This window comes from Phragmites australis, chromosome 1, assembly GCF_958298935.1.
Source record: "Phragmites australis chromosome 1, lpPhrAust1.1, whole genome shotgun sequence".
NCBI lineage: Eukaryota > Viridiplantae > Streptophyta > Magnoliopsida > Poales > Poaceae > Phragmites > Phragmites australis.
In genome coordinates, this window is record NC_084921.1 from 30,928,714 (window position 1) to 30,950,262 (window position 21,549).

Below are 21,549 nucleotides of genomic sequence, written 5' to 3' on the forward strand. Positions count from 1 at the left end.
CTTCGCTACCCCTTTCTTAAGGTTCTCACGGTATGGAATGCCCTTTCTTGCGTGACACTTCAGAAAACGAGCATAGTCTCTCTGGTAATGTCCTTTCTTATGCCAGAAGTAGCATCCATCATCCTCAGTTTCTTCAATCTCAGGAGTAGAAGGAGCAGGTGCCTTGGGCGCCCTTTGCACTGCCTTGTTGGGCTTAGAGGAGAAATGTAGCTTTTTCTTAGGTCTATATTCCCCTTGGAATTTCCCCTTGATGGGGGCCACTACGAGATTCACATGATCTTTATTTTTGGCCATTAGTCTCTCTTCCTCTTGGACACATATCACGATCAAGTCGCTCATGGTCCACTTCTACTTCTGAGTGTTGTAGTTGATCTTAAAAGGAGAAAACTTAGGAGGGAGAGAGCTCATAATAAAATGGATAAGAAAACCCTCAGAGATCTCTATGTCCATGCTCTTAAGCCTGGTACCCATGTCTGTCATCATCATAATGTGCTCTCTAATGCTATTGGACCCATCATACTTGGTGAAGTCTCCGAATGGGCATACTGGCATAAACCTTAGATGTGCCTTTAAATTGTTCCTCCATAGACGCTGTCGGTGTATTGAGTAAAGGGGCACCCTGGCAAACGAGCTTCATGAGAGATATAACGACCAGAGGCATATATTTTCTAAAACTGGTTAGTCGCATGACCATAGTATGGTTCCCACGACCAGTACAAGGCATGCACAACCAATCTCCCTGCGTCATCACATAAACCCACGACCGGCCTCACTGGTCGCATGGCCGAATCTGACACAACCTGTCGAATCGCATTTATTGATATCCACTCAAGTGTTTTCCTTCCCCAGGCACCAACTCCAGTGGATGAAGTCATGGACGGCGCAGAGGGGCCTTGTCTCGTCTCGTAGCATTAAATACTACGGAGTGGGACTTTTGCAGGTTGACGCGGCATCGCACGACAGACGGGACATTATCAGCAGGCCGATCGAGCAAGTGGTCGGGGACAGTCCTCCATAATGATAGCTTGATTTAGATATTAGGATGAGTAGGGTCTTCTGTTTGGACCCACACGTAAGTTCTCCTCCTCCGTACTAGGAAGTAAGTTCTCCTCCTCCGTACTAGGTAAAAGGATGAGGATCCCGTTTGTAGAAAAAGGAAGATCAAGTCTGGCACCTAGCTAGAACTACCTCTGTAACTAATTGAGATCCTTCATAACACAACACACAGGACGTAGGGCTATTCTCCTCCAGGAGACATGAACCTTTATAACTCCCTGTCTCCCTAAGTCCATCATACACACACATCAATTCTTGAAACGTTGTTCATGCACCCGCTGTCCAACATACCCCGAAATCATTATCAGGGATTAACCCTCGATAGACACTAAGTACGTCTTAGCAGTATCTAAGTTAGGGATTGCTCCCTTGATTGCAACTGGCATAGAATTGTTCATAACCGTCGGAGACAAATGGTTCGACTGCTCCCACTTCTAAGCAATTGCATCATAATTTTTTCTTTAGTTCATCATAATTCTCCATACCAACGGTAAGAGCAGTGGGAGTGTCAACCCTGAGTGCATAATCAAGGTTTAGTACGACAAGGACAACCGTTACTTTAGCTTTCCAAGCGGAAAAATTGTTCCCCGTGAGCCGCTCTATGCCGTCAATGGTGGTGGCAATAGTGGAATCGTTAAGAGCGGAGGAAAAGATTTGACAAAATTAGAGAATCATCATAAAATAATATTTCCACGAAATTAACCCTATGCTGGTCTGATTAAAATCGTGCAAAACTCGATTCCAATTCGTATCACCGTTGGGTAGAAGACAAAAAAAGACTTTAATAAATACATAAATGACACATAATTACAATCAACGTTGGTCAAAAGCAATTATGGACTTTCATAAAATTAATCATAAAATTTAGCGCATGATTGCAAACAACGTTGGTCAGTATGCAATCACAACCAAAACAATATCAAAATTCTCAAAATAAATTTCCCCGTTGGTTCCAATTTATCTAGAGAAAAAAAATCATAAAATTTTGGTGCATAATCTCTCATTATTTGGGCAACATTAGTTCAATTAAACCAGTGCATCGAAGAAAAACATTAAGTTCATTGAAAAAATTCCAATGCATTAAACATTATTTATTTGACCCATTATCATTGTCGACAATTTGTGAACTGCCGGTCTAACAAACTTATTGAAGAATTAGGATATGATTTGAATAGATGAATCACAAGGGAACACATAGTGTTTTTTTATACAGTTTCGGACCTCCCTGAGGATAATAACCCTACGTCTTCTTTGTCTTGTATTGATCATAGCCTATTATTAGGGAGTTTGTAGCTAACACAGATGGATTTAAACCTAGCTGATGACTTTCTTGCTTCACTTCTGTTGGTTTATCTTGGCTTGTGTAGCTCATAATGACTTGTCCTCCGTAGAGCCCCTTGGCTCTGTATATATATGCGGGTGTTATACGTCCTCTGGACTCCTCCTTCTTATTCTTAGAGATAAAACTTCTCGGTTATAGGGCACATTGAGTATCTACATGTAGTTTCCTTTCATCCAGTGATCACCTTTCAGAGATAAAGATATGCTTTGAAAATTACAAAAAACCCTGGATTGCCTGAATATGGTAACTATTCATTATTCATCGTCAATCATCAAAAATTCCAGTGCATAAACAAATGACATTATAAATCACTGGACAAAATACTTCAGAGAGGTATAAATTTTGGTACATAAAAAAATATTTATTTTGGGCTATAATTAATAATCAATCCAATGCATAAATTAAAAATGCATTAAAATCATTGGGAAAAAACTCATTAGAATGAAAGATGCCCATGAGCCTGGCCTTCTGGCCTAGAAATACGCGCGTGACCCAACTCCTTTTTCTCGCATGCCCACTTGGCCCAGAGGCAAGCGCACAACCCAGTACGCCTGCGTGAGGCCCGGTTCCCCTCTCTCTCGTGCTTCGGCTTGAGACCCCAACCCGTCACTGAAAGGACAATGATATCGCCTAGAGAGAGGTGAATATGCATTTTAAAAAAAATTAATCACCTTTTACCATTGCCCTAAACTTGCAGCAGAAAATAAACTAACGGATTTTTCACAAATAAAAATTCTAAATATGTTAGGCTCAACTAGTACACAATCACCCTAAACATGTGTGAAGTTTACAATCCTAGGGTAATAAAGATTATTCAAATCGAACAAAATATATGCAAGAAAACTCTAAGGTTGTGTTTGGACCCCTCAAATTGAGCCAAATTGGAATATGATTCTTGTATTGGCCCATTTGGATGCATGTCGATTTGGAAAGTGAGATTCAAGCCCTTTCCATAAAGACTTAGGCCCAATTCCTTATGTAAAATCTGGAAAGCAACATTCTACGACCTCCTCGGTTGAACCGTCTCATCCTCGATTCCCACCCGCATCGTCTATTCACAACGGCCGTCGGGTGCTTGCTGCCACTGGGTGCTTCCTGCTACCGCCGGGCGCTCCCCATCGCCACAGGTACCACCACGTCCTCCCCTACTCCCTCTCACCGCTCACACTAGGCTCCATCTCCCCCCTCTGCTTCAAACATGCAACCCTAGCAAATCAATCGCTTCCATCTTCTCCATGTCCCACCTCCGCTCCCTACTCCTCCACATGCCACACCCACATATTCCCTCACGGACACCACCCTAATCCAATCATTGAACCCTAGATCGATTTGTAGTCTCCATGAGGGGATCACTTGTGTTGCTTTGTAAATGCTTGTGCTATTTCCTATATGGATGTTCTTAGTTTATGTGTGTCTATGCTCAAACATCTTGATCAACAACTTGAGGTATAGGCAAATATCTCGATCAAGCATTCTATAGTCAGTACTAATTTTCCATTGCGCTACTTGTCTTTCTTTAGTTTTTTAGCAGAATCTGTAGTGTCATAATGGTAGCTTGAATTGCATATTTGGGATGCCTTGAACTGCAGATTTGGTTACTTATTTCTTGTTTTGTTTCAAGTGAAAACACTTCCCCTAAAAAATATGTGATAAGCATTGGGTAGTGAAGGTTTGTTAAATCTGTTAAGTAGTGAAGGTATGTTAAATCTGTTGTTGAGTGATCTAGCTGAAACAAGTAGTTAGTGTCATCCAAATTTGTTTATGTGGGTTCTCCTCTAAGTGTAGGTATAAATCAAAAGCAATATGAGCACTTTGGCACGTAGGACCCTTGTTGTAGCCTTCAGGTCGCCCCACACTGTAATCTTGATTATTCTCTTGCTTGGATTGGAATTGTTATCAGTTGGACACATTCAAATGTGTCCAACTAATGACAGATAGCCCTTGCTCTTACAAACACACATAGTTTATGCTTGTCTCTATTGTTATGCTAGGAGGGCTCTCAGGCAATGATTTTGTTATAGTTAGCTAACTGAACATCATTGACATAGTTATCCACAAGTTTTTAAGCCATGTTTGACCGGGCCACATTTTTCTTCGTTTAGGTCCAGCGCTCACTGTATACATGTTGCGGAACGAGCAAGCTACGCTAGCCTAAAACAAAAATTTTCTACCGCATTCACACAGGAAATCATGCTAGTAGGAGATCATAGATCGTTACTGCTCGACACGTAATGCAGCAGAAGAAGAGTTGGAGTAGATTGATCCATGTCGTGCGTGTCAAACTCCTCGTGCAGCTTCTCGATCAGATCCGCGACCAACTCCGAGCAGGTGGTCGTGCTCCTCGACGAGAAGATCAGCACCACAATAGTAACAGCGCCTCTACGGTATCCACACGTACTGGGCAGAAACACCGAGTGTCGATGTGCTAGCACCACACGTGCGGCTAGGGTTTTGGGAGATCGTGTGGAAGGCTGTGGCTAGGGTTTCAGAGTGGCTCAACATCAGCACGCCCTACCCACGCCTCTCCTTATATAGAGCTCGCCAATGGCCTCCCATGTTGGAAGCCCTTTAGGACTCTAACTTCTCATGGATCACAACCCATATACAAATCCAATTCACATGTTTTGTTCTAACCCATTAAGTGTGTGACCTGTTAGGTTCATATACAAACGACTATGACTTGGAACACTTTCCAAACCGAAATCAATAGCGGTCCCTGGCAGGACATGTTGACTCCCGAGTATACACAAAAGATCCTATCAGCTGAACCTTGATATATATACATGCATCGATCCCTTCGTCTCACGATACCAGTCAAGCTTAAGGCGAGATACGTGCCACCATTGTGATAACTCGACCATTCATTCGATCAAGTAGTGGATTCATCATGATTAACTCTTTAATCATATTAGCATGGTCATGCACTTTCTCAATCCAACTACTTCGAGGGCCCCAGAGATATCTCTCCTGTTATCAAGGAGAGGCAAATTCCATCTTGATCGCTCATACCCCACGATATGTTTCATGACTACTCAGTTACGGAATAGCGTTTGACAGCCTCAAAGTATGCCACTACACATTCTGGGAATTAATGATGATATCAGGTCTAAGGATCCTACAGGTACACCATTTGAGATAACAACTGATGGCACATCATAAATAACACTCCCAGCAGTATCTCAAGGTGGGTCTATACAATATCATGTTTTCTAACATAAATGTCCACATTATTGACCTGGTATCTATACATATGATCCATGAAATGTGATCATCAATAAATTCATGTGCTGGTCTTATGTATCATCACAATGATATGCAACTAGAGATCGACTAAGAATAACATCATGATATAAAAAAAGAATTTTATGAACAAGTCATATACTTACCAATCAATGTAAGCGATAGTCATTCTTGGAATAACACATTATTCGGTAGTACATGAATATAGACATGTGATACAATCATCTCTATGATTATCTCTAGGGCATATCACCTTCAATCTCCCACTTGCACTAGAGTCAATCATGTAAGTATATAATACACATATATCTCATGTGCGCCTCATGATTGGGCCGTGGGAGTGGCTTTGTCAACGGATCAGAAATATTTAAATCCGTGTGCACTTTGCATATCTTCACGTCACTCCGATCTAAAATCTCTCGAATAAGGTCATAGCGCCGCAGTATGTGCTTGGACTTCTGATGCAACCTATGTTCTTTGGCTTGTGCAATAGCTCCAATATTGTTATAATAGATATCCATTGGACTAGAAGTACTAGGCACCACACCTAACTCAGAAACAAACTTTCTGATCCAAACAACCTCATTTGCAGCTTCAGAAGCTGCAATATACTCAATCTCCTTAGTGGAATCGGCCACCATTTCTTGCTTGAAACTCTTCCAACTCACTGCTCCTCAATTGAGGCAAAACACAAAACCATATTGCGATTTTGAATCATCCTTGTCGGTTTGGAAGCTAGCATGAGTGTAACCATTTACAACGAGCTCTTCCTCACCTCCATAGACTAGGAACATATCCATAGTTCTTCTCAAGTACTTGCGGATATTCTTTACTGTTACCCAATCAGCTTCACCTGAGTTTGATTGGTATCTACTCGTAACACTTAGAGCAGAGATGGTCAAATGGGCCATTCGGCACAGCCCGAACAGCCCATCTACAGTAACGGGCAGTGCCGTGTTGGCCCGTGTGCCTCCCCCTCGGCCCACGGTCTGGCCCGTCGATCACCGTGTCGTGTCGGGCTGGCCCGGGCACGATTTCGGCCCGGAGGCACGGTCGGCCTGGCGGGCACGGTGCCACGGGAGGCCCATTGGCACAGTCAGCCCAAAAACATAAAAAAATAGTCACAAAATTAAAAAAATATAGAAAATAGATAAAAATAGATAAAAAATAGCTACAAAATTAAAAATATATATAAAAAATAGAAAATAACCCGGCATATGTGTGCCGGGCCGGATCGTGCCGTGCCGGCCCGCCGTGCCGCGTGCTCGGCCCAGGCACGGCCCGTGGCCTCGTGCCGTGCCGGCCTGGCCCATCTCGACTCGGGCCGTGCCATGCCTGGGCCGTGCATACAGTGCCGTGCCTCAGGCCGGCCCAGTAGGCACGACCCATTTGGTTATCTTTAACTTAGAGCATAGGTGACATCTGGGCGTGTACAAAGCATGGCATATATGATGGACCCGATAGCGGAAACATACAGAATCGCACTCATCCTCTCGAGCTCATCAGTGGTCGAAGAACACTGACTCTTGCTGAGAGTGATGCCATGTGACATTGGCAAGAAGCGTTTCTTGGAATCCTGCATATTGAACCTTTTCAATACCTTGTCGATGTATGCACTTTGGCTTAATCCGATCAGCCTTCTCAACCTATCTCTATAGATCTTTATGCCTAATATCTATGCTGCCTCTCCTAGATCTTTCATTGAAAAACTCTTTTGCAACGAAGATTTGACAGCATCAAACATCGAAATATCATTCCTGATCAATAATATGTCATCTACATATAAGACTAGAAACACAAGTGCGCTCCCACTATCCCTTTTGTAAACACAAGGCTCTTCTTCATTCTTGATGAAACCAAACCCTTTGACCACTTCATCAAAAATGAAGATTCCAACTCCGAGAAGCTCACTTCAGCCCATAGATGGACTTTTGCAGCTTGCATATCTTCGTAGCATTTTTTGGATCGACAAAACCTTCTGGCTGTGTCATGTACACATCCTCACTTAGGTTTCCATTAAGGAAAGCCGCTTTGACATCCATCTACCATATCTCATAGTCATAATATGCGACAATTGCTAGGATGATCTGGATAGACTTTAGCATTGCGACGGACGAAAATGTTTCATCATAATCAACACATTGAATCTGCCTAAAACTTTTTGCCACCAATCGTGCCTTATAGATGTGAACATTTCCATCAGCGTCTACCTTTTTCTTAAAAACCCATTTGCATTCTACTACTTTGACACAATCAGGTGGATCAACCAAGTTCTAAACTTGATTATCGTGCATGGATTCTGTCTCGGATCTCATGGCTCGAAGCCATCTCTCAGAGTCCGGTCCCACCACCGCTTCCGAGTAAGTCTTAGGTTCATCATTGTCTAACAATAATATACCACGTTGCTCCGTTGTTAGGAACATAAACCTCTCAAGTGTGCGACTGATCCTTTCCGACCATTGTGGGGCTGGTGTCTCAACAACATATTTTGTAACATCTAATTATGGTTTAATAGGAGCTGAAACACTTTTTGATAGTTCTTGAATCTCTTCGAGTTGCACCATGCTCCCATTGATATTCCTTGAGAGAAACTCTTTCTCTAGAAAAACACTGTTTCAGACGACAAATACTTTGCCTTCTTTCCGTTTATAAAAGTAATATCCTTTGGTTTCCCTAGGATACCCCACAAATAAGCATTTATCTAATTTGGGAGTGAGCTTATCTGACATCAAAATTTTACATAGTCCTTACAACCGCAGATCTTAAGGAAAGATAACCCAGAACGCTTCCCGATCCATATCTCATATAGTGTCTTCTCTACAGTTTTAGATGGAACTCTATTTAAAATGAACGCAACAGTTTCTAGAGTATATCCCCAGAAGGATAATGGAAGATCAGATTGGCTCATCATGGATCGGACCATGTCCAACAAAGTCCGATTCCTCCATTCGGACACTCCATCCCATTGAGGTGTCCCTAGTGGAGTCAATTGTGAAAGAATTCCACATTGCTTTTGATGATCACCAAACTCATAGCTCAAATATTCACCTCAATGATCAGATCACATAAATTTAATTGTCTTGCCAATTTGATTTTGTGCTTCATTATGAAATTCCTTGAACTTTTCAAAGGACTCAAACTTTTGCCTCATTAGGTAAATGTAACCATATCTACTAAAGTCATTGGTAAAAGTAATGAAGTACTGAAAATCACCTTTAGTGATAGAGCTCATTGGTCCACATACATCAGTATGTACAAGGGCCAACAACTCACTCGACACTTCTGTGGAGTACTACAACAAGGGATAAATCAGAATGGGTGTAAGTATCATGTGTACACCGCTGCTATAAAAAATGTCCGCGAGAAGTGTGGTGTGGATATCACAAATGATAATATCATCTCGAGGAGCAAGACATTTGATAAGCACTACTCTATCATAAGTGGAATGCTAGGATCTAGTGGATTCGGTTGGGATTGGAACAAGAACAAACTATCAGTTGATAGTGATAAAGTTTAGGAAGACTATGTTGAGCTAAATTTCAGAAACCTTCTACTTATTGATAGTGCTATTCTGATTTGTTTATGTGAATGAGTGAATCAGCTCGGAAAGACTATGTTGTGTGTTCTATTACAAGCTTTTAGACGGTCATTCAATTATATGGGTTTTCTGTTAGAAACATATGAGTGAATCAGTTATACGTCGATATAGTGTGATGTTCTGTTCTTTACACACACACACACACACACACACACACACACACACACACACACACACACACACACACACACACACACACACACACACACACACACACACACACACACACACACACACACACACACACACATATATATATAGGAAAACTAGTCTGTACTCTCAGGAGTACATACTCCCTACTATGATATACTACATAAATGAACTGGATATACTCCTTTGTCACTATGAGTATACTTATATACTCATTCTAAGATACTCCAATGTGAATTACATGAAAAAATAGAAAAGAAGTCCATCAATTTTATTAGATTTTGATAATACCTTTGTATTTTTACATAAAATGTAATACACTAAAAAAATATGTGCAAACCACCTAAAACTTCTACATACCACTTGGATGATCTTATATACTCACATGCTCCATGTACATAACATTTATCACATGAATACTCCATACGTAATGAGATACGTATGTGGGAGTACATACTCCCAGGAGTACCAAATATGCTTCTTATATATATATATGAGTGAATCAAACTGTTCTGTTATGATCTTTACACACACACAACTGTGTTGTTCTGTTCTTTACATATATATATGAGTGAATCTTTACATCAAATTGTGTTGTTCTGCCAGCATGATCTTTACATCAAGCTATGCTGATTACATTTTCCACTCAACCAAATAGATACCTCAATTTGTTAGCCAAACTGAAGCTAATTTATGTTCCATTTATATATTGCAGAAAAACAAGAAAGCCCATGGCTATAGGTACAAGGTTATAAAATTTTGGGATTTAGTAAGTCCGGTTTATTGCAAAGATAGTGCTAATGGGAAGACAGCAAGAACTGCCGCTGAGAATTCAAAGGAAATGTCTACAGAAGATGGTACCGCTGAAGAGCCTAGCTCAACATCAACTACGACAAGTTTAAAAAGGCAACAATCTAAGGATTCTTTCACTTCAATGTTGTTTGAAAAATTGGATAAGTTTGTTGAAGCACTTAAAGACGATGTGCCAAAAGGTCCTTCATCAAAGGAAATTCTTGCCGCACTACAGGAGATAGGACTTGATGAAGATACCGAGCTTGACCTGTATGATATTCTTACTTCTGATGCTTGCAAATTTGAGTCATTGATGGCAATTTGTCGGAGGGTGAGCTCCTGTCGCAGGGATCCCGAGAGACCCCCTTTTAGAGATTCGGCCGGGGGGATGATCCTGAACGAGCTTGTTTTGGGAAATAAGCGGGAAACGGAAATAAATGCAGTGGCTGGTGGGAGATGATCGTCCTAGTGCAAGAAAGATGGGTGCACCGGGGTTTAGACAGGTTCGGGCCGCACGGGGGCGTAACACCCTACTCCTGTGTGAGTGTTATATCTGCCCTTGAAGGGAATTCTTCAAGGATGTATCTGGTTACAAGAGAGAGCCACTTACTGAGAGCTTGAGGCTCTCGTGTTCTAGCTTGGCTTGAGCTGGTTTGAGCGTCTGCGTCCTCTTCTTCACACACCTTTTACGTGTTCTCCATCCTTTCCTTTTATAGGCGCGCCGACCTCAACATATCCTGAATGGGAAAGAGGGGATGCGAATGCCAAGGTGCCACGGAGAAAGGCGTAATCATTTCGTCTTGGCGAAGTGACAGGGGCGGTGGAGAAATGCGGCGCGCATCCGACCACCCGCCACTGTGGAAGCCCTCGGGCGCCATAAAGGGGGCCCACCGGGCAGCCTCAGAGGTGCCCGGTGCGCCCACCCTGTCTTGTCTTTCTGCCAGGGCAGGGTGGCGGGCGGAGTGCTTCGATTCTGGCAACGTTATCCCGAGGCACTCGGATGAAACGGGACGGGACCCGTGCATTTAATGGACCCACGCCCCCCTGCCAGGGCATGGCAGGGTCTGACACTGGGGCGTGGGCAGCTGAGAATGTCAGGATGTCAGGATGTCAGGCCGCGCGTGCCTATTAAATGCGGCATTGGGCCTTTGACTGGCTGACACCCCGACGATGGGACCCTTCGGGTCGTCGAATGATCTTGCGCGAACCTTCGGGGAACCGGGTCCTCGGGGGCCGCCACGCGCAGCCCCGAGCACTCTCTCCCGAGGACTTCGGTGAGACCTTCGGGGAACCGAGTCCTCGGGGGCTGCCACGTGCAGCCTCGAGCACTCTCTCCCGAGCACTTCGGTGGGACCTTCGGGGAACCGAGTCCTCGGGGGCTGCCACGTGCAGCCCCGAGCACTCTCTCCCGAGCACTTCGGTGAGACCTTCGGGGAACCGAGTCCTCGGGGGCTGCCACGTGCAGCCCCGAGCACTCTCTCCCGAGCACTTGGGTGAGACCTTCGGGGAACCGAGTCCTCGGGGGCTGCCACGTGCAGCCCCGAGCACTCTCTCCCGAGCACGTGGGTGAGACCTTCGGGGAACCGAGTCTCGGGGGCTGCCACGTGCAGCCCCGAGCACTCTCTCCCGAGCACGTGGGTGAGACCTTCGGGGAACCGAGTCTTCGGGGGCTGCCACGTGCAGCCCCGAGCACTCTCTCCCGAGCACTTGGGTGAGACCTTCGGGCAACCGAGTCTTCGGGGGCTGCCACGTGCAGCCCCGAGCACTCTCTCCCGAGCACTTCTTTCCCGATATTTGGGCTCTGTGGATCATCGGGGAACTGGGGTGCTCGGGGACCAGAGGCGGCGGCCCCGAGCACCTTCTCCCGGGACTTAGCTTCTTCTTACCTTGCAGGGTGGTGACATGTGGTGGATGGACGGCCTGGTCTCGGGACTTAGGGACCCCTGGTTCCGAATACACCGACAGCAGCCCCCAGGTCCGTTGGTAGGTGACGGGACGGAGACTGCGAATGGACCCTTCATCGCGGCCGAGGCCGAGGCTGGTGCAGACGCCATGTGGCAAGCTTTCGAGAGGTGGCCCTTGCGGACCCGAACCTCAAGTACGCCCCAACGGGAAAATGAGTGGACGCGTGTCCACACAACTTCTGAAGGGTATAATGACCATACGGGCGGCACGCACGGTCGCCGCGCAGATCGAGGAAAATACGCCTGGCAGCCGCTGACATCGCGCGATCGGCGGGAGATTTGCCTGGCAGTTGCGTCGATCGAGGCGACGCTTCGCCGAACGAACCGTTTGGGCGGCAGTTTTTGAACTTTGAGATATAAAAGGGGGAACGGATCGGTCCGTTCCCCTCTTTACGCTCTCTCGCACTTGTGCTCCTACCTTCTTTGTGCTCCGAAGCCCTTAGGAAATTCTCAGGCGATCGGGGCATTCTTCCTTCTCTCTCTCTCCACCACCAAAACACCTTCCATCTTGTCGAGATGACGAGGGTTGGAGGAGGACGCCGGAACAAGACTTCGGACAGCATCTTGCCGGAGTCTCGTCTGAGGAACGAGGAGGCGGCGGACAAGATTAGGAAGCTGCTGGTGCCGGAGGGGCAGGAAGGTGCTGTGGTGGTGAGGCCGGCGACTCTGACGCCGGCGACGACCATCCCTGGGAGGATCATCCTCTTCACTTCTTTTGTGGTGGCGGGGTTGGTGCCGCCGTTCTCCGCCTTCTTCCTGCAAGTGCTGGAGACGTACGGAATTCAACTGGTGCACCTAAGCCCCAACTCTGTGGTGGTGTTGGCAGTCTTCGCGCATCTCTGCGAAATGTTCGTGGGGGTGATGCCGTCGGCGACGCTGCTTCGTCATTTCTTCGTCCTTCGGCCGGTGGGGAAGAAGAGGGGGTACTCCACGGCGGACGTCGCGGGGTGCTGCAACCTCCGGCTCCGGGACGGCCTGGGGGATCATTACATTCCCCAGGTGCTGCGCAGCAAGTGGGAGGAGTGGCGACGGGACTGGTTCTTCGTCGATGTCGACCCCCATGAGCGCCTCGAGCTGCCGGAGGCGGCGGCGGAACCTCGGCGATCGACGTGGGAGGCGCCGCCACCAGAAGATGTGAGACTGAAGCCGGTGCTGGAGCGCATCCTGGAGCTGCGCGAGTGCGGGCTGACCTCAGTCATGGTGGTTGTGGACTTCCTGCGCCGTCGGCTGGCGCCTTTGCGAGAGCGGGCCCGGCCGAGCTGGTTCTACACCGGGCCGGAGGACATCACCAGGACCCAGATCGGCGCGAGCTGGGATCTGGGGCAGGCGGAGCTGCGGGGGATGACACGGGTGATCACCGGAACGGAGGACATGAGCCGGACGGAGCTCCCGTGGCCGGAGATGGCGCTCTGCGCCAACCCCAAACGGGTGGCCATTATGGCGGGGCTGCCGGAGTTCGACGCCCAGGGGCCTCCGAACTCCCCGGGCTAGAAGAGCTACTTGGCGAGGAGGTCGCTGGCAGCTCGGCACGGGCTGGTGAAGGGGTCGCCGCAGGCAGCAGCCGTCGTGCCGAGGAGGAGGTCGCGACTGAAGTCGTCGAGGAGGTGGCGCCGGGAGATCGGGGAAAACGTCCCCGGGCCCTGATCCTGGTGCCGGACTCTCCGCCGTCGCCGACGGCAGCGGCGGCATTTCCGGTGCTGGAGCCGCGCCTGGTGCGGATGGGGCCTGCACCGGTGCCTGCGACCCGCAGGGCGGAAACCGAGACTCGTGCGGCGGCACTCGAGGCCCACGCAGCGGTTCAGCCGAGCCCCCAACGGAAGAGGCGGCGGGAGGAGTCCGGACCGACGGCGCCGGACCCGGACATCAGGCTTCTAGCGGCCAAATGGCGGTATCGGTAAGTCTTCTTTCTTGCTTTTCCATGGGCATTTCTGGCTCGAACTAAGTTTTGACAATTTTCATTTGTCTCCTGTAGGCCCGCCGCAGGCGCTGCTGCGACGGAGAGGGAACAGGCACCGGGACCAGAGCCGAGCCCGCCTGCCGTTCCGACGGAGGCGGGCACCAGAACGGCGGAGGCGCCAACCGTCGTGGCGGCCAGCGGAAGAGAGACGGAGGCGGCGGCCAAGAGGAGGACGGAGCAAACGTCCGGATCCTTGGCGCCGGCGGAACCTACCCCGGGCGCGGAAAGCCCGGGGCGGATGATGGTGGAGGAGGACGCTTTGCCGGGGCCGGCGGACAGGGCGGCCGATGCTGAAATGCGGCCGCCGTCCGAGTCTTCGGCGCCGGTGGAGCCTACCTTGGGCAGGCAGAGCCCGGGGCGGATGGCAGCGCAGGGCCCTGCAGAGAGCTCGGCCCCCCTGGAGGCACTCTGCGGAGAAGCCTGGGCCCCACCGGCGCCCGGCCAGCCCGGCGACCCTTTCCTGGCCGCCATTGAAGGCGTCAAAGTAGCAGTCGGGCGGCTAGGCGCAGCGGTGGACGCCAAGGAGGGGGAGCTCGAGGCCGAGCGTGCCCGCCTGGCGTTGGAGAAGGCGCAGCTGGCGGGTGCTCAGGAGGAGGCCCGTGCGGCAGCCGCGCGGGAGCAGAAGCTCCTAGAAGATATCCGCGCGGAAGTCGCGCGGGAACAGGAAGTTTTGAAGACCGCGCGGGTAGAAGCCGCGCGGGAGCGAGAAGACGCCGCCCGCCTGGCTGAGGCATCGAGGCAGCAAGCTGCCGATGCCCTTGCCAAGATGGGGCAGGCACAGGAGAGGGAGGTGGCAATCGCAGCCCGGGAGCAGGCTGCGGAGGAGCGGCAAGCCGAGCTGACCCGCCGGGAGGGTGCGGCCGAGAAGACGTGCGCTGACCTCCAACGCAGGGAAGACGACCTTCGGAAGATCAGGGAGGAGATCCACCGTTGGGAGGAGGTTGTTTCCTTGCGGGAGGTGGACAATGAGTTGTCGGCGTCGGATCTCGACGCCCGGGAGACTTCGGTGGCCCAGAAGGAGGACGCGCTGGCCCGGCGGGAGGGCGAGCTGAGTCACCGAGAAGGCGAACTGAGTCGTAGAGAAGGCGAGGCTGACGCGGCAGCGGCGGCCATGGCGATCGAGGTGGAGCAGAACGCGAAGCACGAGGCGGAACTGACCGCCCGTGAACATGCTTTATCTGAGACGGTGGCCAAGGCGAAGCAGGCTACCGCCCCCGCAGCAGTTGGCGGTTCTTCCGGTCCGGTTGGGGACCAGGGACTTGAGGCACAGCTGCGGGCCGCCAAGGAGAAGCTCGAGACTGCCTTTGTCTCGCGGGTCAACCTCGAGCATATGCTGGAAGACATACTCCGGCGGATGCGGCGAGCCGTAGAGAAGGGTGGTCTCGGACGGCTTGTTGGAGGCGAGAAGGGCGACGGCCCCGCACGACAAGTGTTGGGGCTGCAGCAGGTCTGCGAGCGCCTCGAGGCCCTGCCTTGGGCAGTCCAAGAACTTGCCGCCCGGGAGGGACGTGGCTTGGCACATGCAGTGGCCGAGCACGTCCTGGCCTGCTACCGAAGCAGGGACCCGAACTTCCCGCTAGAGCCGGCGCGGGAGGGAGTGGTCGAGGCTGAGGGAGAGGCCGCCCGGGTAGCGGTCCGGAGTACCGCCACCATGGTGACGGCCGGCTTTAGGCGAGAGGTGCCGCCGCCGCCAGCCCCCGGGGACGACTCAGAGGATTCAGCCGACGCCTCTGCTGCCGACTAGATCTTTTGTAGTCTTTTTTCTTTTGTTATCTTGATAAATGTAGATGTAGGAGTGAACTCTTAGAAAATGCCTTGTATCTATCCTGTGAATATTAATGGGAATTTTTCCTTGAGCTCGCAACTCCAGTTTCTCTGAGTGTATGATGCTTCTTCTGGTGTTTTGCCCGGAAGTCCCGGGGAGTACTCAGTCGGGCCGTTCCCGACCTTCCCGTCCCCGAGGGTAAAGTGGTCCTGATCGCTGTTGCTGGCGCAGTCGGCCTTCGAGCTCTCGCGAGTCCGTATTTGCCTAAGTTAAGAAACAAAGACACAGACTCCCTTGCCCGGGAGATAGATCGATCCCGCTCGGAACACGCCATACCTAGTGAACACTTTTTCACATTGCGACCACCCAGTTAGCAGAAGGGAGACACGTGTGGGCGAGAATGTGACCAAGAGTCCTCGTGGTCCGGTGGTGCCCGGGCTTAAAACGGGCCGGACCGAGCACTGACAGCCCGCCCCCGAGGCCTGAGCTCTGGACTACCCGAGTAGCTCGAGCGATAGGATTACCCAGGGTACCCGAGGACTCGGTAGTGCTCGGGGTCCTTAAAAGCGGACCGAACACCACGACCACCACGAAGGGCTTCGGTCAGACATTATCGCAAGCACGCTACTCTTTTCTGCAAACCGTTCTGTCGTTCTGGGAAAAAGTAGTCACGCGGCAGGGTTTTTGCGTGCGAGGAGACCACCTCGCCGAACAGATTAAACCGCGAGAGCCCCCGAGAGTGACTCGAGGACATAAATTTACTTAAAGCAGACTTGTCTGAATATAACCACTCACCGGACAGCTGTCGGCCTTCCGGCCAACCGATCCAGGAGGGGTGTGCTTCCGAGCTCGGGAGCCCGGGGACTTGATTCTTTCAACGGAGCGCCTGATTGCCCAAAGGCATACGAGGCTCCTGGGGTCGGGTGATCTTGACCACCCATGCCTAAGTGGTAGGACCACCCGAGGACCCTCGGGGCCGACCAGAGACCGGGGCATTGAAGCCCTCGCGGCCGAGCTGCTCGTGATCACCAGCCTGTGACTTAAGAGAGAAAATAGGATTTCTTTGTCTGGTGCGCTCTACTAGTGCGGTACTTGCTATAGACTGCTCTCGTTTTCGACCCAAGACCTCTCGAAGACCCAAACCGGCGGACAAGAGCGAGCAGAAACATAACTCAGAGGTCCTATGGTTCGATGGCGCCCGGGCATGACAGACCAGACCGAGCACCAACAGCCCGCTCCGGGGGCCCGAGCTCCGGACTACTCGAGCGGCTCGAGCGATGGGATTACCCAGAGCACCCCGAAACTTGGTAGTGCCCGGGAGCCTGCCACGACACCGAACACCACAGCCTACCATGCCGGACGTAAGTCAGCGGCGACTGCTCGCATGCATACCGATTGGGATTCTTTTATCAGCGGGGAAAATGAGAGAGCGAACTTTTTCTCGCACAACCGAGCACCTCACCAGACAGATTAAACATACGGAATCCAGGAAAAATATGTTGACATAGTGATTGCTTATCGAAATACTGAATGTGCAATATTTACAAGGTTGGGCGACAGCGACTTACCCAAGGGGCGAAGCCCTCGGACTGCTTGGGCGGGGAGAAGCCCCCGGCCTTGCTGACCTGAGCCGCGAGCACGACCATCTACGGGTAGAAGCGTCGGAGATGCTCGATGTTCCACGGATTCGGGAGTGGCTGTCCTTCCTCCGTCGCCAACCTGAAAGAACCTGCCCGTGGGACCGCGATCACGGTGAAAGGCCCTTCCCACACAGGGGATAGCTTATTCATTCCTTCGCGCGACTGGACGCGTCGGAGAACTAGGTCCCCCACCTCGAGAGACCGGGCCCGGACATGGCGCAGATGATACCGCCGTAGACTCTGCTGATACCGAGCCGCCCGGACAGCGGCACGCCGCCGGCGCTCTTCCAGGTAGTCCACGTCATCGCGCCTTTGCTGTTCCTGCTCACCCTCTGAGTATGCATGCACTCGAGGGGAGCCCAGAGTGAGCTCGGAGGGGAGGACTGCTTCGGCGTCATAGACGAGGAAGAACGGAGTCTCCCTGGTGGCGCGGCTTGGCGCAGTCCGATTGGCCCACAGCACGGCTGGCAGTTCGTCCACCCATCCCTTCCCGTGCTTAGCGAGCACGTTATAGGTCCGGGTTTTGAGGCCCTTTAGTATCTCCGCGTTGGCGCGCTCGATCTGCCCGTTACTCCGAGGATGAGCGACGGAAGCGAAGCAAAGCTTGATGCCGAAATCTTCGCAATAGTCCCCGAACAAGGCACTTGTGAACAAGCCCCTACCTGGCGCGCCAGCTGTCGGAGGGTGAGCTCCTGTCGCAGGGATCCCGAGAGACCCCCTTTTAGAGATTCGGCCGGGGGGATGATCCTGAACGAGCTTGTTTTGGGAAATAAGCGGGAAACGGAAATAAATGCAGTGGCTGGTGGGAGATGATCGTCCTAGTGCGAGAAAGATGGGTGCACCGGGGTTTAGACAGGTTCGGGCCGCACGGGGGCGTAACACCCTACTCCTGTGTGAGTGTTATATCTGCCCTTGAAGGGAATTCTTCAAGGATGTATCTGGTTACAAGAGAGAGCCACTTACTGAGAGCTTGAGGCTCTCGTGTTCTAGCTTGGCTTGAGCTGGTTTGAGCGTCTGCGTCCTCTTCTTCACACACCTTTTACGTGTTCTCCATCCTTTCCTTTTATAGGCGCGCCGACCTCAACATATCCTGAATGGGAAAGAGGGGATGCGAATGCCAAGGTGCCACGGAGAAAGGCGTAATCATTTTGTCTTGGCGAAGTGACAGGGGCGGTGGAGAAATGCGGCGCGCATCCGACCACCCGCCACTGTGGAAGCCCTCGGGCGCCATAAAGGGGGCCCACCGGGCAGCCTCAGAGGTGCCCGGTGCGCCCACCCTGTCTTGTCTTTCTGCCAGGGCAGGGTGGCGGGCGGAGTGCTTCGATTCTGGCAACGTTATCCCGAGGCACTCGGATGAAACGGGACGGGACCCGTGCATTTAATGGACCCACGCCCCCCTGCCAGGGCATGGCAGGGTCTGACACTGGGGCGTGGGCAGCTGAGAATGTCAGGATGTCAGGATGTCAGGCCGCGCGTGCCTATTAAATGCGGCATTGGGCCTTTGACTGGCTGACACCCCGACGATGGGACCCTTCGGGTCGTCGAATGATCTTGCGCGAACCTTCGGGGAACCGGGTCCTCGGGGGCCGCCACGCGCAGCCCCGAGCACTCTCTCCCGAGGACTTCGGTGAGACCTTCGGGGAACCGAGTCCTCGGGGGCTGCCACGTGCAGCCTCGAGCACTCTCTCCCGAGCACTTCGGTGGGACCTTCGGGGAACCGAGTCCTCGGGGGCTGCCACGTGCAGCCCTGAGCACTCTCTCCCGAGCACTTCGGTGAGACCTTCGGGGAACCGAGTCCTCGGGGGCTGCCACGTGCAGCCCCGAGCACTCTCTCCCGAGCACTTGGGTGAGACCTTCGGGGAACCGAGTCCTCGGGGGCTGCCACGTGCAGCCCCGAGCACTCTCTCCCGAGCACGTGGGTGAGACCTTCGGGGAACCGAGTCTTCGGGGGCTGCCACGTGCAGCCCCGAGCACTCTCTCCCGAGCACTTGGGTGAGACCTTCGGGCAACCGAGTCTTCGGGGGCTGCCACGTGCAGCCCCGAGCACTCTCTCCGGAGCACTTCTTTCCCGATATTTGGGCTCTGCGGATCATCGGGGAACTGGGGTGCTCGGGGACCAGAGGCGGCGGCCCCGAGCACCTTCTCCTGGGACTTAGCTTCTTCTTACCTTGCAGGGTGGTGACATGTGGCGGATGGACGGCCTGGTCTCGGGACTTAGGGACCCCTGGTTCCGAATACACCGACACAATTCCAATGGAAAAGAGGAAGAGGTGACTCATGAAGCAACTTAAGAAGGGAAGCCCTTGCCTTGTTTGGGAAACTCCTCTATTGGTTCTGCATTGTCTTAACCTCTCAATAACCTATGTGAATGTGTGTTTGTAGGAGCAAGTGCTATCTGTCACTTTAGGAACTAAATATGTCATGCATTTAAATACATGGTGTGAATGCTTATTTCTAGAAGCAAGTGTTGTCTGACATCGCCTTGCAAATGTTGATGCTTATTTCAAATGTTTATTGAATCGAATGGTTGATACAATGCTAGCTTAATTTTGTATTATTGTGTTTCTTGTCATTCTGTTGCGTGTGTGGATGGAGAGAGAGAGAGAGAGAGAGAGAGAGAGAGAGAGCTATGTGGATGGATGGAGAAGAGAGAGAGAGAGAGCAAAAATATTCAGCTCTGGAAGCACACTTTCCATATTTTGAATATCCTATCCAAACAACATTTGTAATTTGATTCCTAGAAAAGAATTTTATGTACATCCAAAAATGAATGTTAGATTTCAATCAAATTCTGGATAATCCAATTCCCCTTGAAAGTAATTGTTGTAATCTAATTGCTTGAATCAGTTTTAATTCTAGGGATGGCTTATGCAACTTTTTGGCCCTAACCCAGAACTTCCGGGTTGGCTTGAAAGGCCAAACCGAGCACCTCTGCTCGGAGCCATCTCGAAACATCCAAACTGACCACAATATCTAGAACTTTTGGGTTCAATCCGAAACTTCTAGATTAAAACTTCAAACCTCAATTGAGAACCCCAACTCGGAATTCATCTGGAACTTCCAGACAACTCAAAACTTTTGGGTTAACCCAGAACTTCTGAGTTCAGCATAGCCGACCTTCTAAAAACGGCGATAACATTTGATCCCGTTGTTCGATTATGACGATTTCAGACTCTACAAAAAGCTTATTCAAAGGGCTATACATCCCAACTAAATTCATTATCTCAAACACATTGTATCAAAACTAGGAACATTCTAAAACCTGATTCGAACACTTCCACACTTTCGACACCAGACTCATAAAAGTGAACTCTCAAGTTAGCACTACCCGGTGTTCGTGGATGTTTTATGTCTCTCACTTTGGGTTGGTTAGATACTCTTGAGCACTGAGACACGACAATTAGCTCTACGTTACATCCTTCTTAATAGTGTGATATACCTATACTCAAATTTAAATTTAGAACTTGTTTGAATCAATTTGAGCCTTTGAATATTTTCATGTATCGCTTCTTTCTTTCAAAGTTAGAGGGTTGTCAACTTTTATATCGTCTTCACTCCATCTCTTCTTGATTCTTTATGTGATTAATGGGAATCACCCATAGCTTCTCTTGGCCTTGCACGATGTTGACGCAAAGCTTTCACCAATCCATTTGCTCGCCCTTCACCACCGGATGGTCCATCGCAGCTGAGTCTTACTTGCCCTTCACCGTCCTACCATAGAAAACCACCTTGTATTTGACATCTTCAAGAATTCACTTTATCATATATGGAGTCCAATCTTGTTCTTCACTCTTTGCATATTCTATATCTCAATTCAACTTATGCCTTCTTATAGATTCTAACCATAATTCACTCTTAAACACAAAGCACATGTGTTAGTCCATAAACATAATTGACAACTTTGTACCTTAAGTTACTTGACCTACACAAGTAACTTAGCCTTTATGCTTATTGTCATTATTCACATGGAACCTAACCCCACCCACTCTCAACCACATAGCACACGGGTTAGTCCATAAACTCTATTGACAATATCATACCTTTA

The 21,549-nt window shown here is 50.1% G+C and overlaps 1 pseudogene; it reads left to right on the forward strand.

Annotated features, from left to right (window-relative positions):
- Positions 1 to 8,832: 8,832 nt before the first annotated feature.
- Positions 8,833 to 20,022, forward strand: LOC133884026 (uncharacterized; annotated as a pseudogene).
- The last annotated feature ends 1,527 nt before the right edge of the window (positions 20,023 to 21,549 follow it).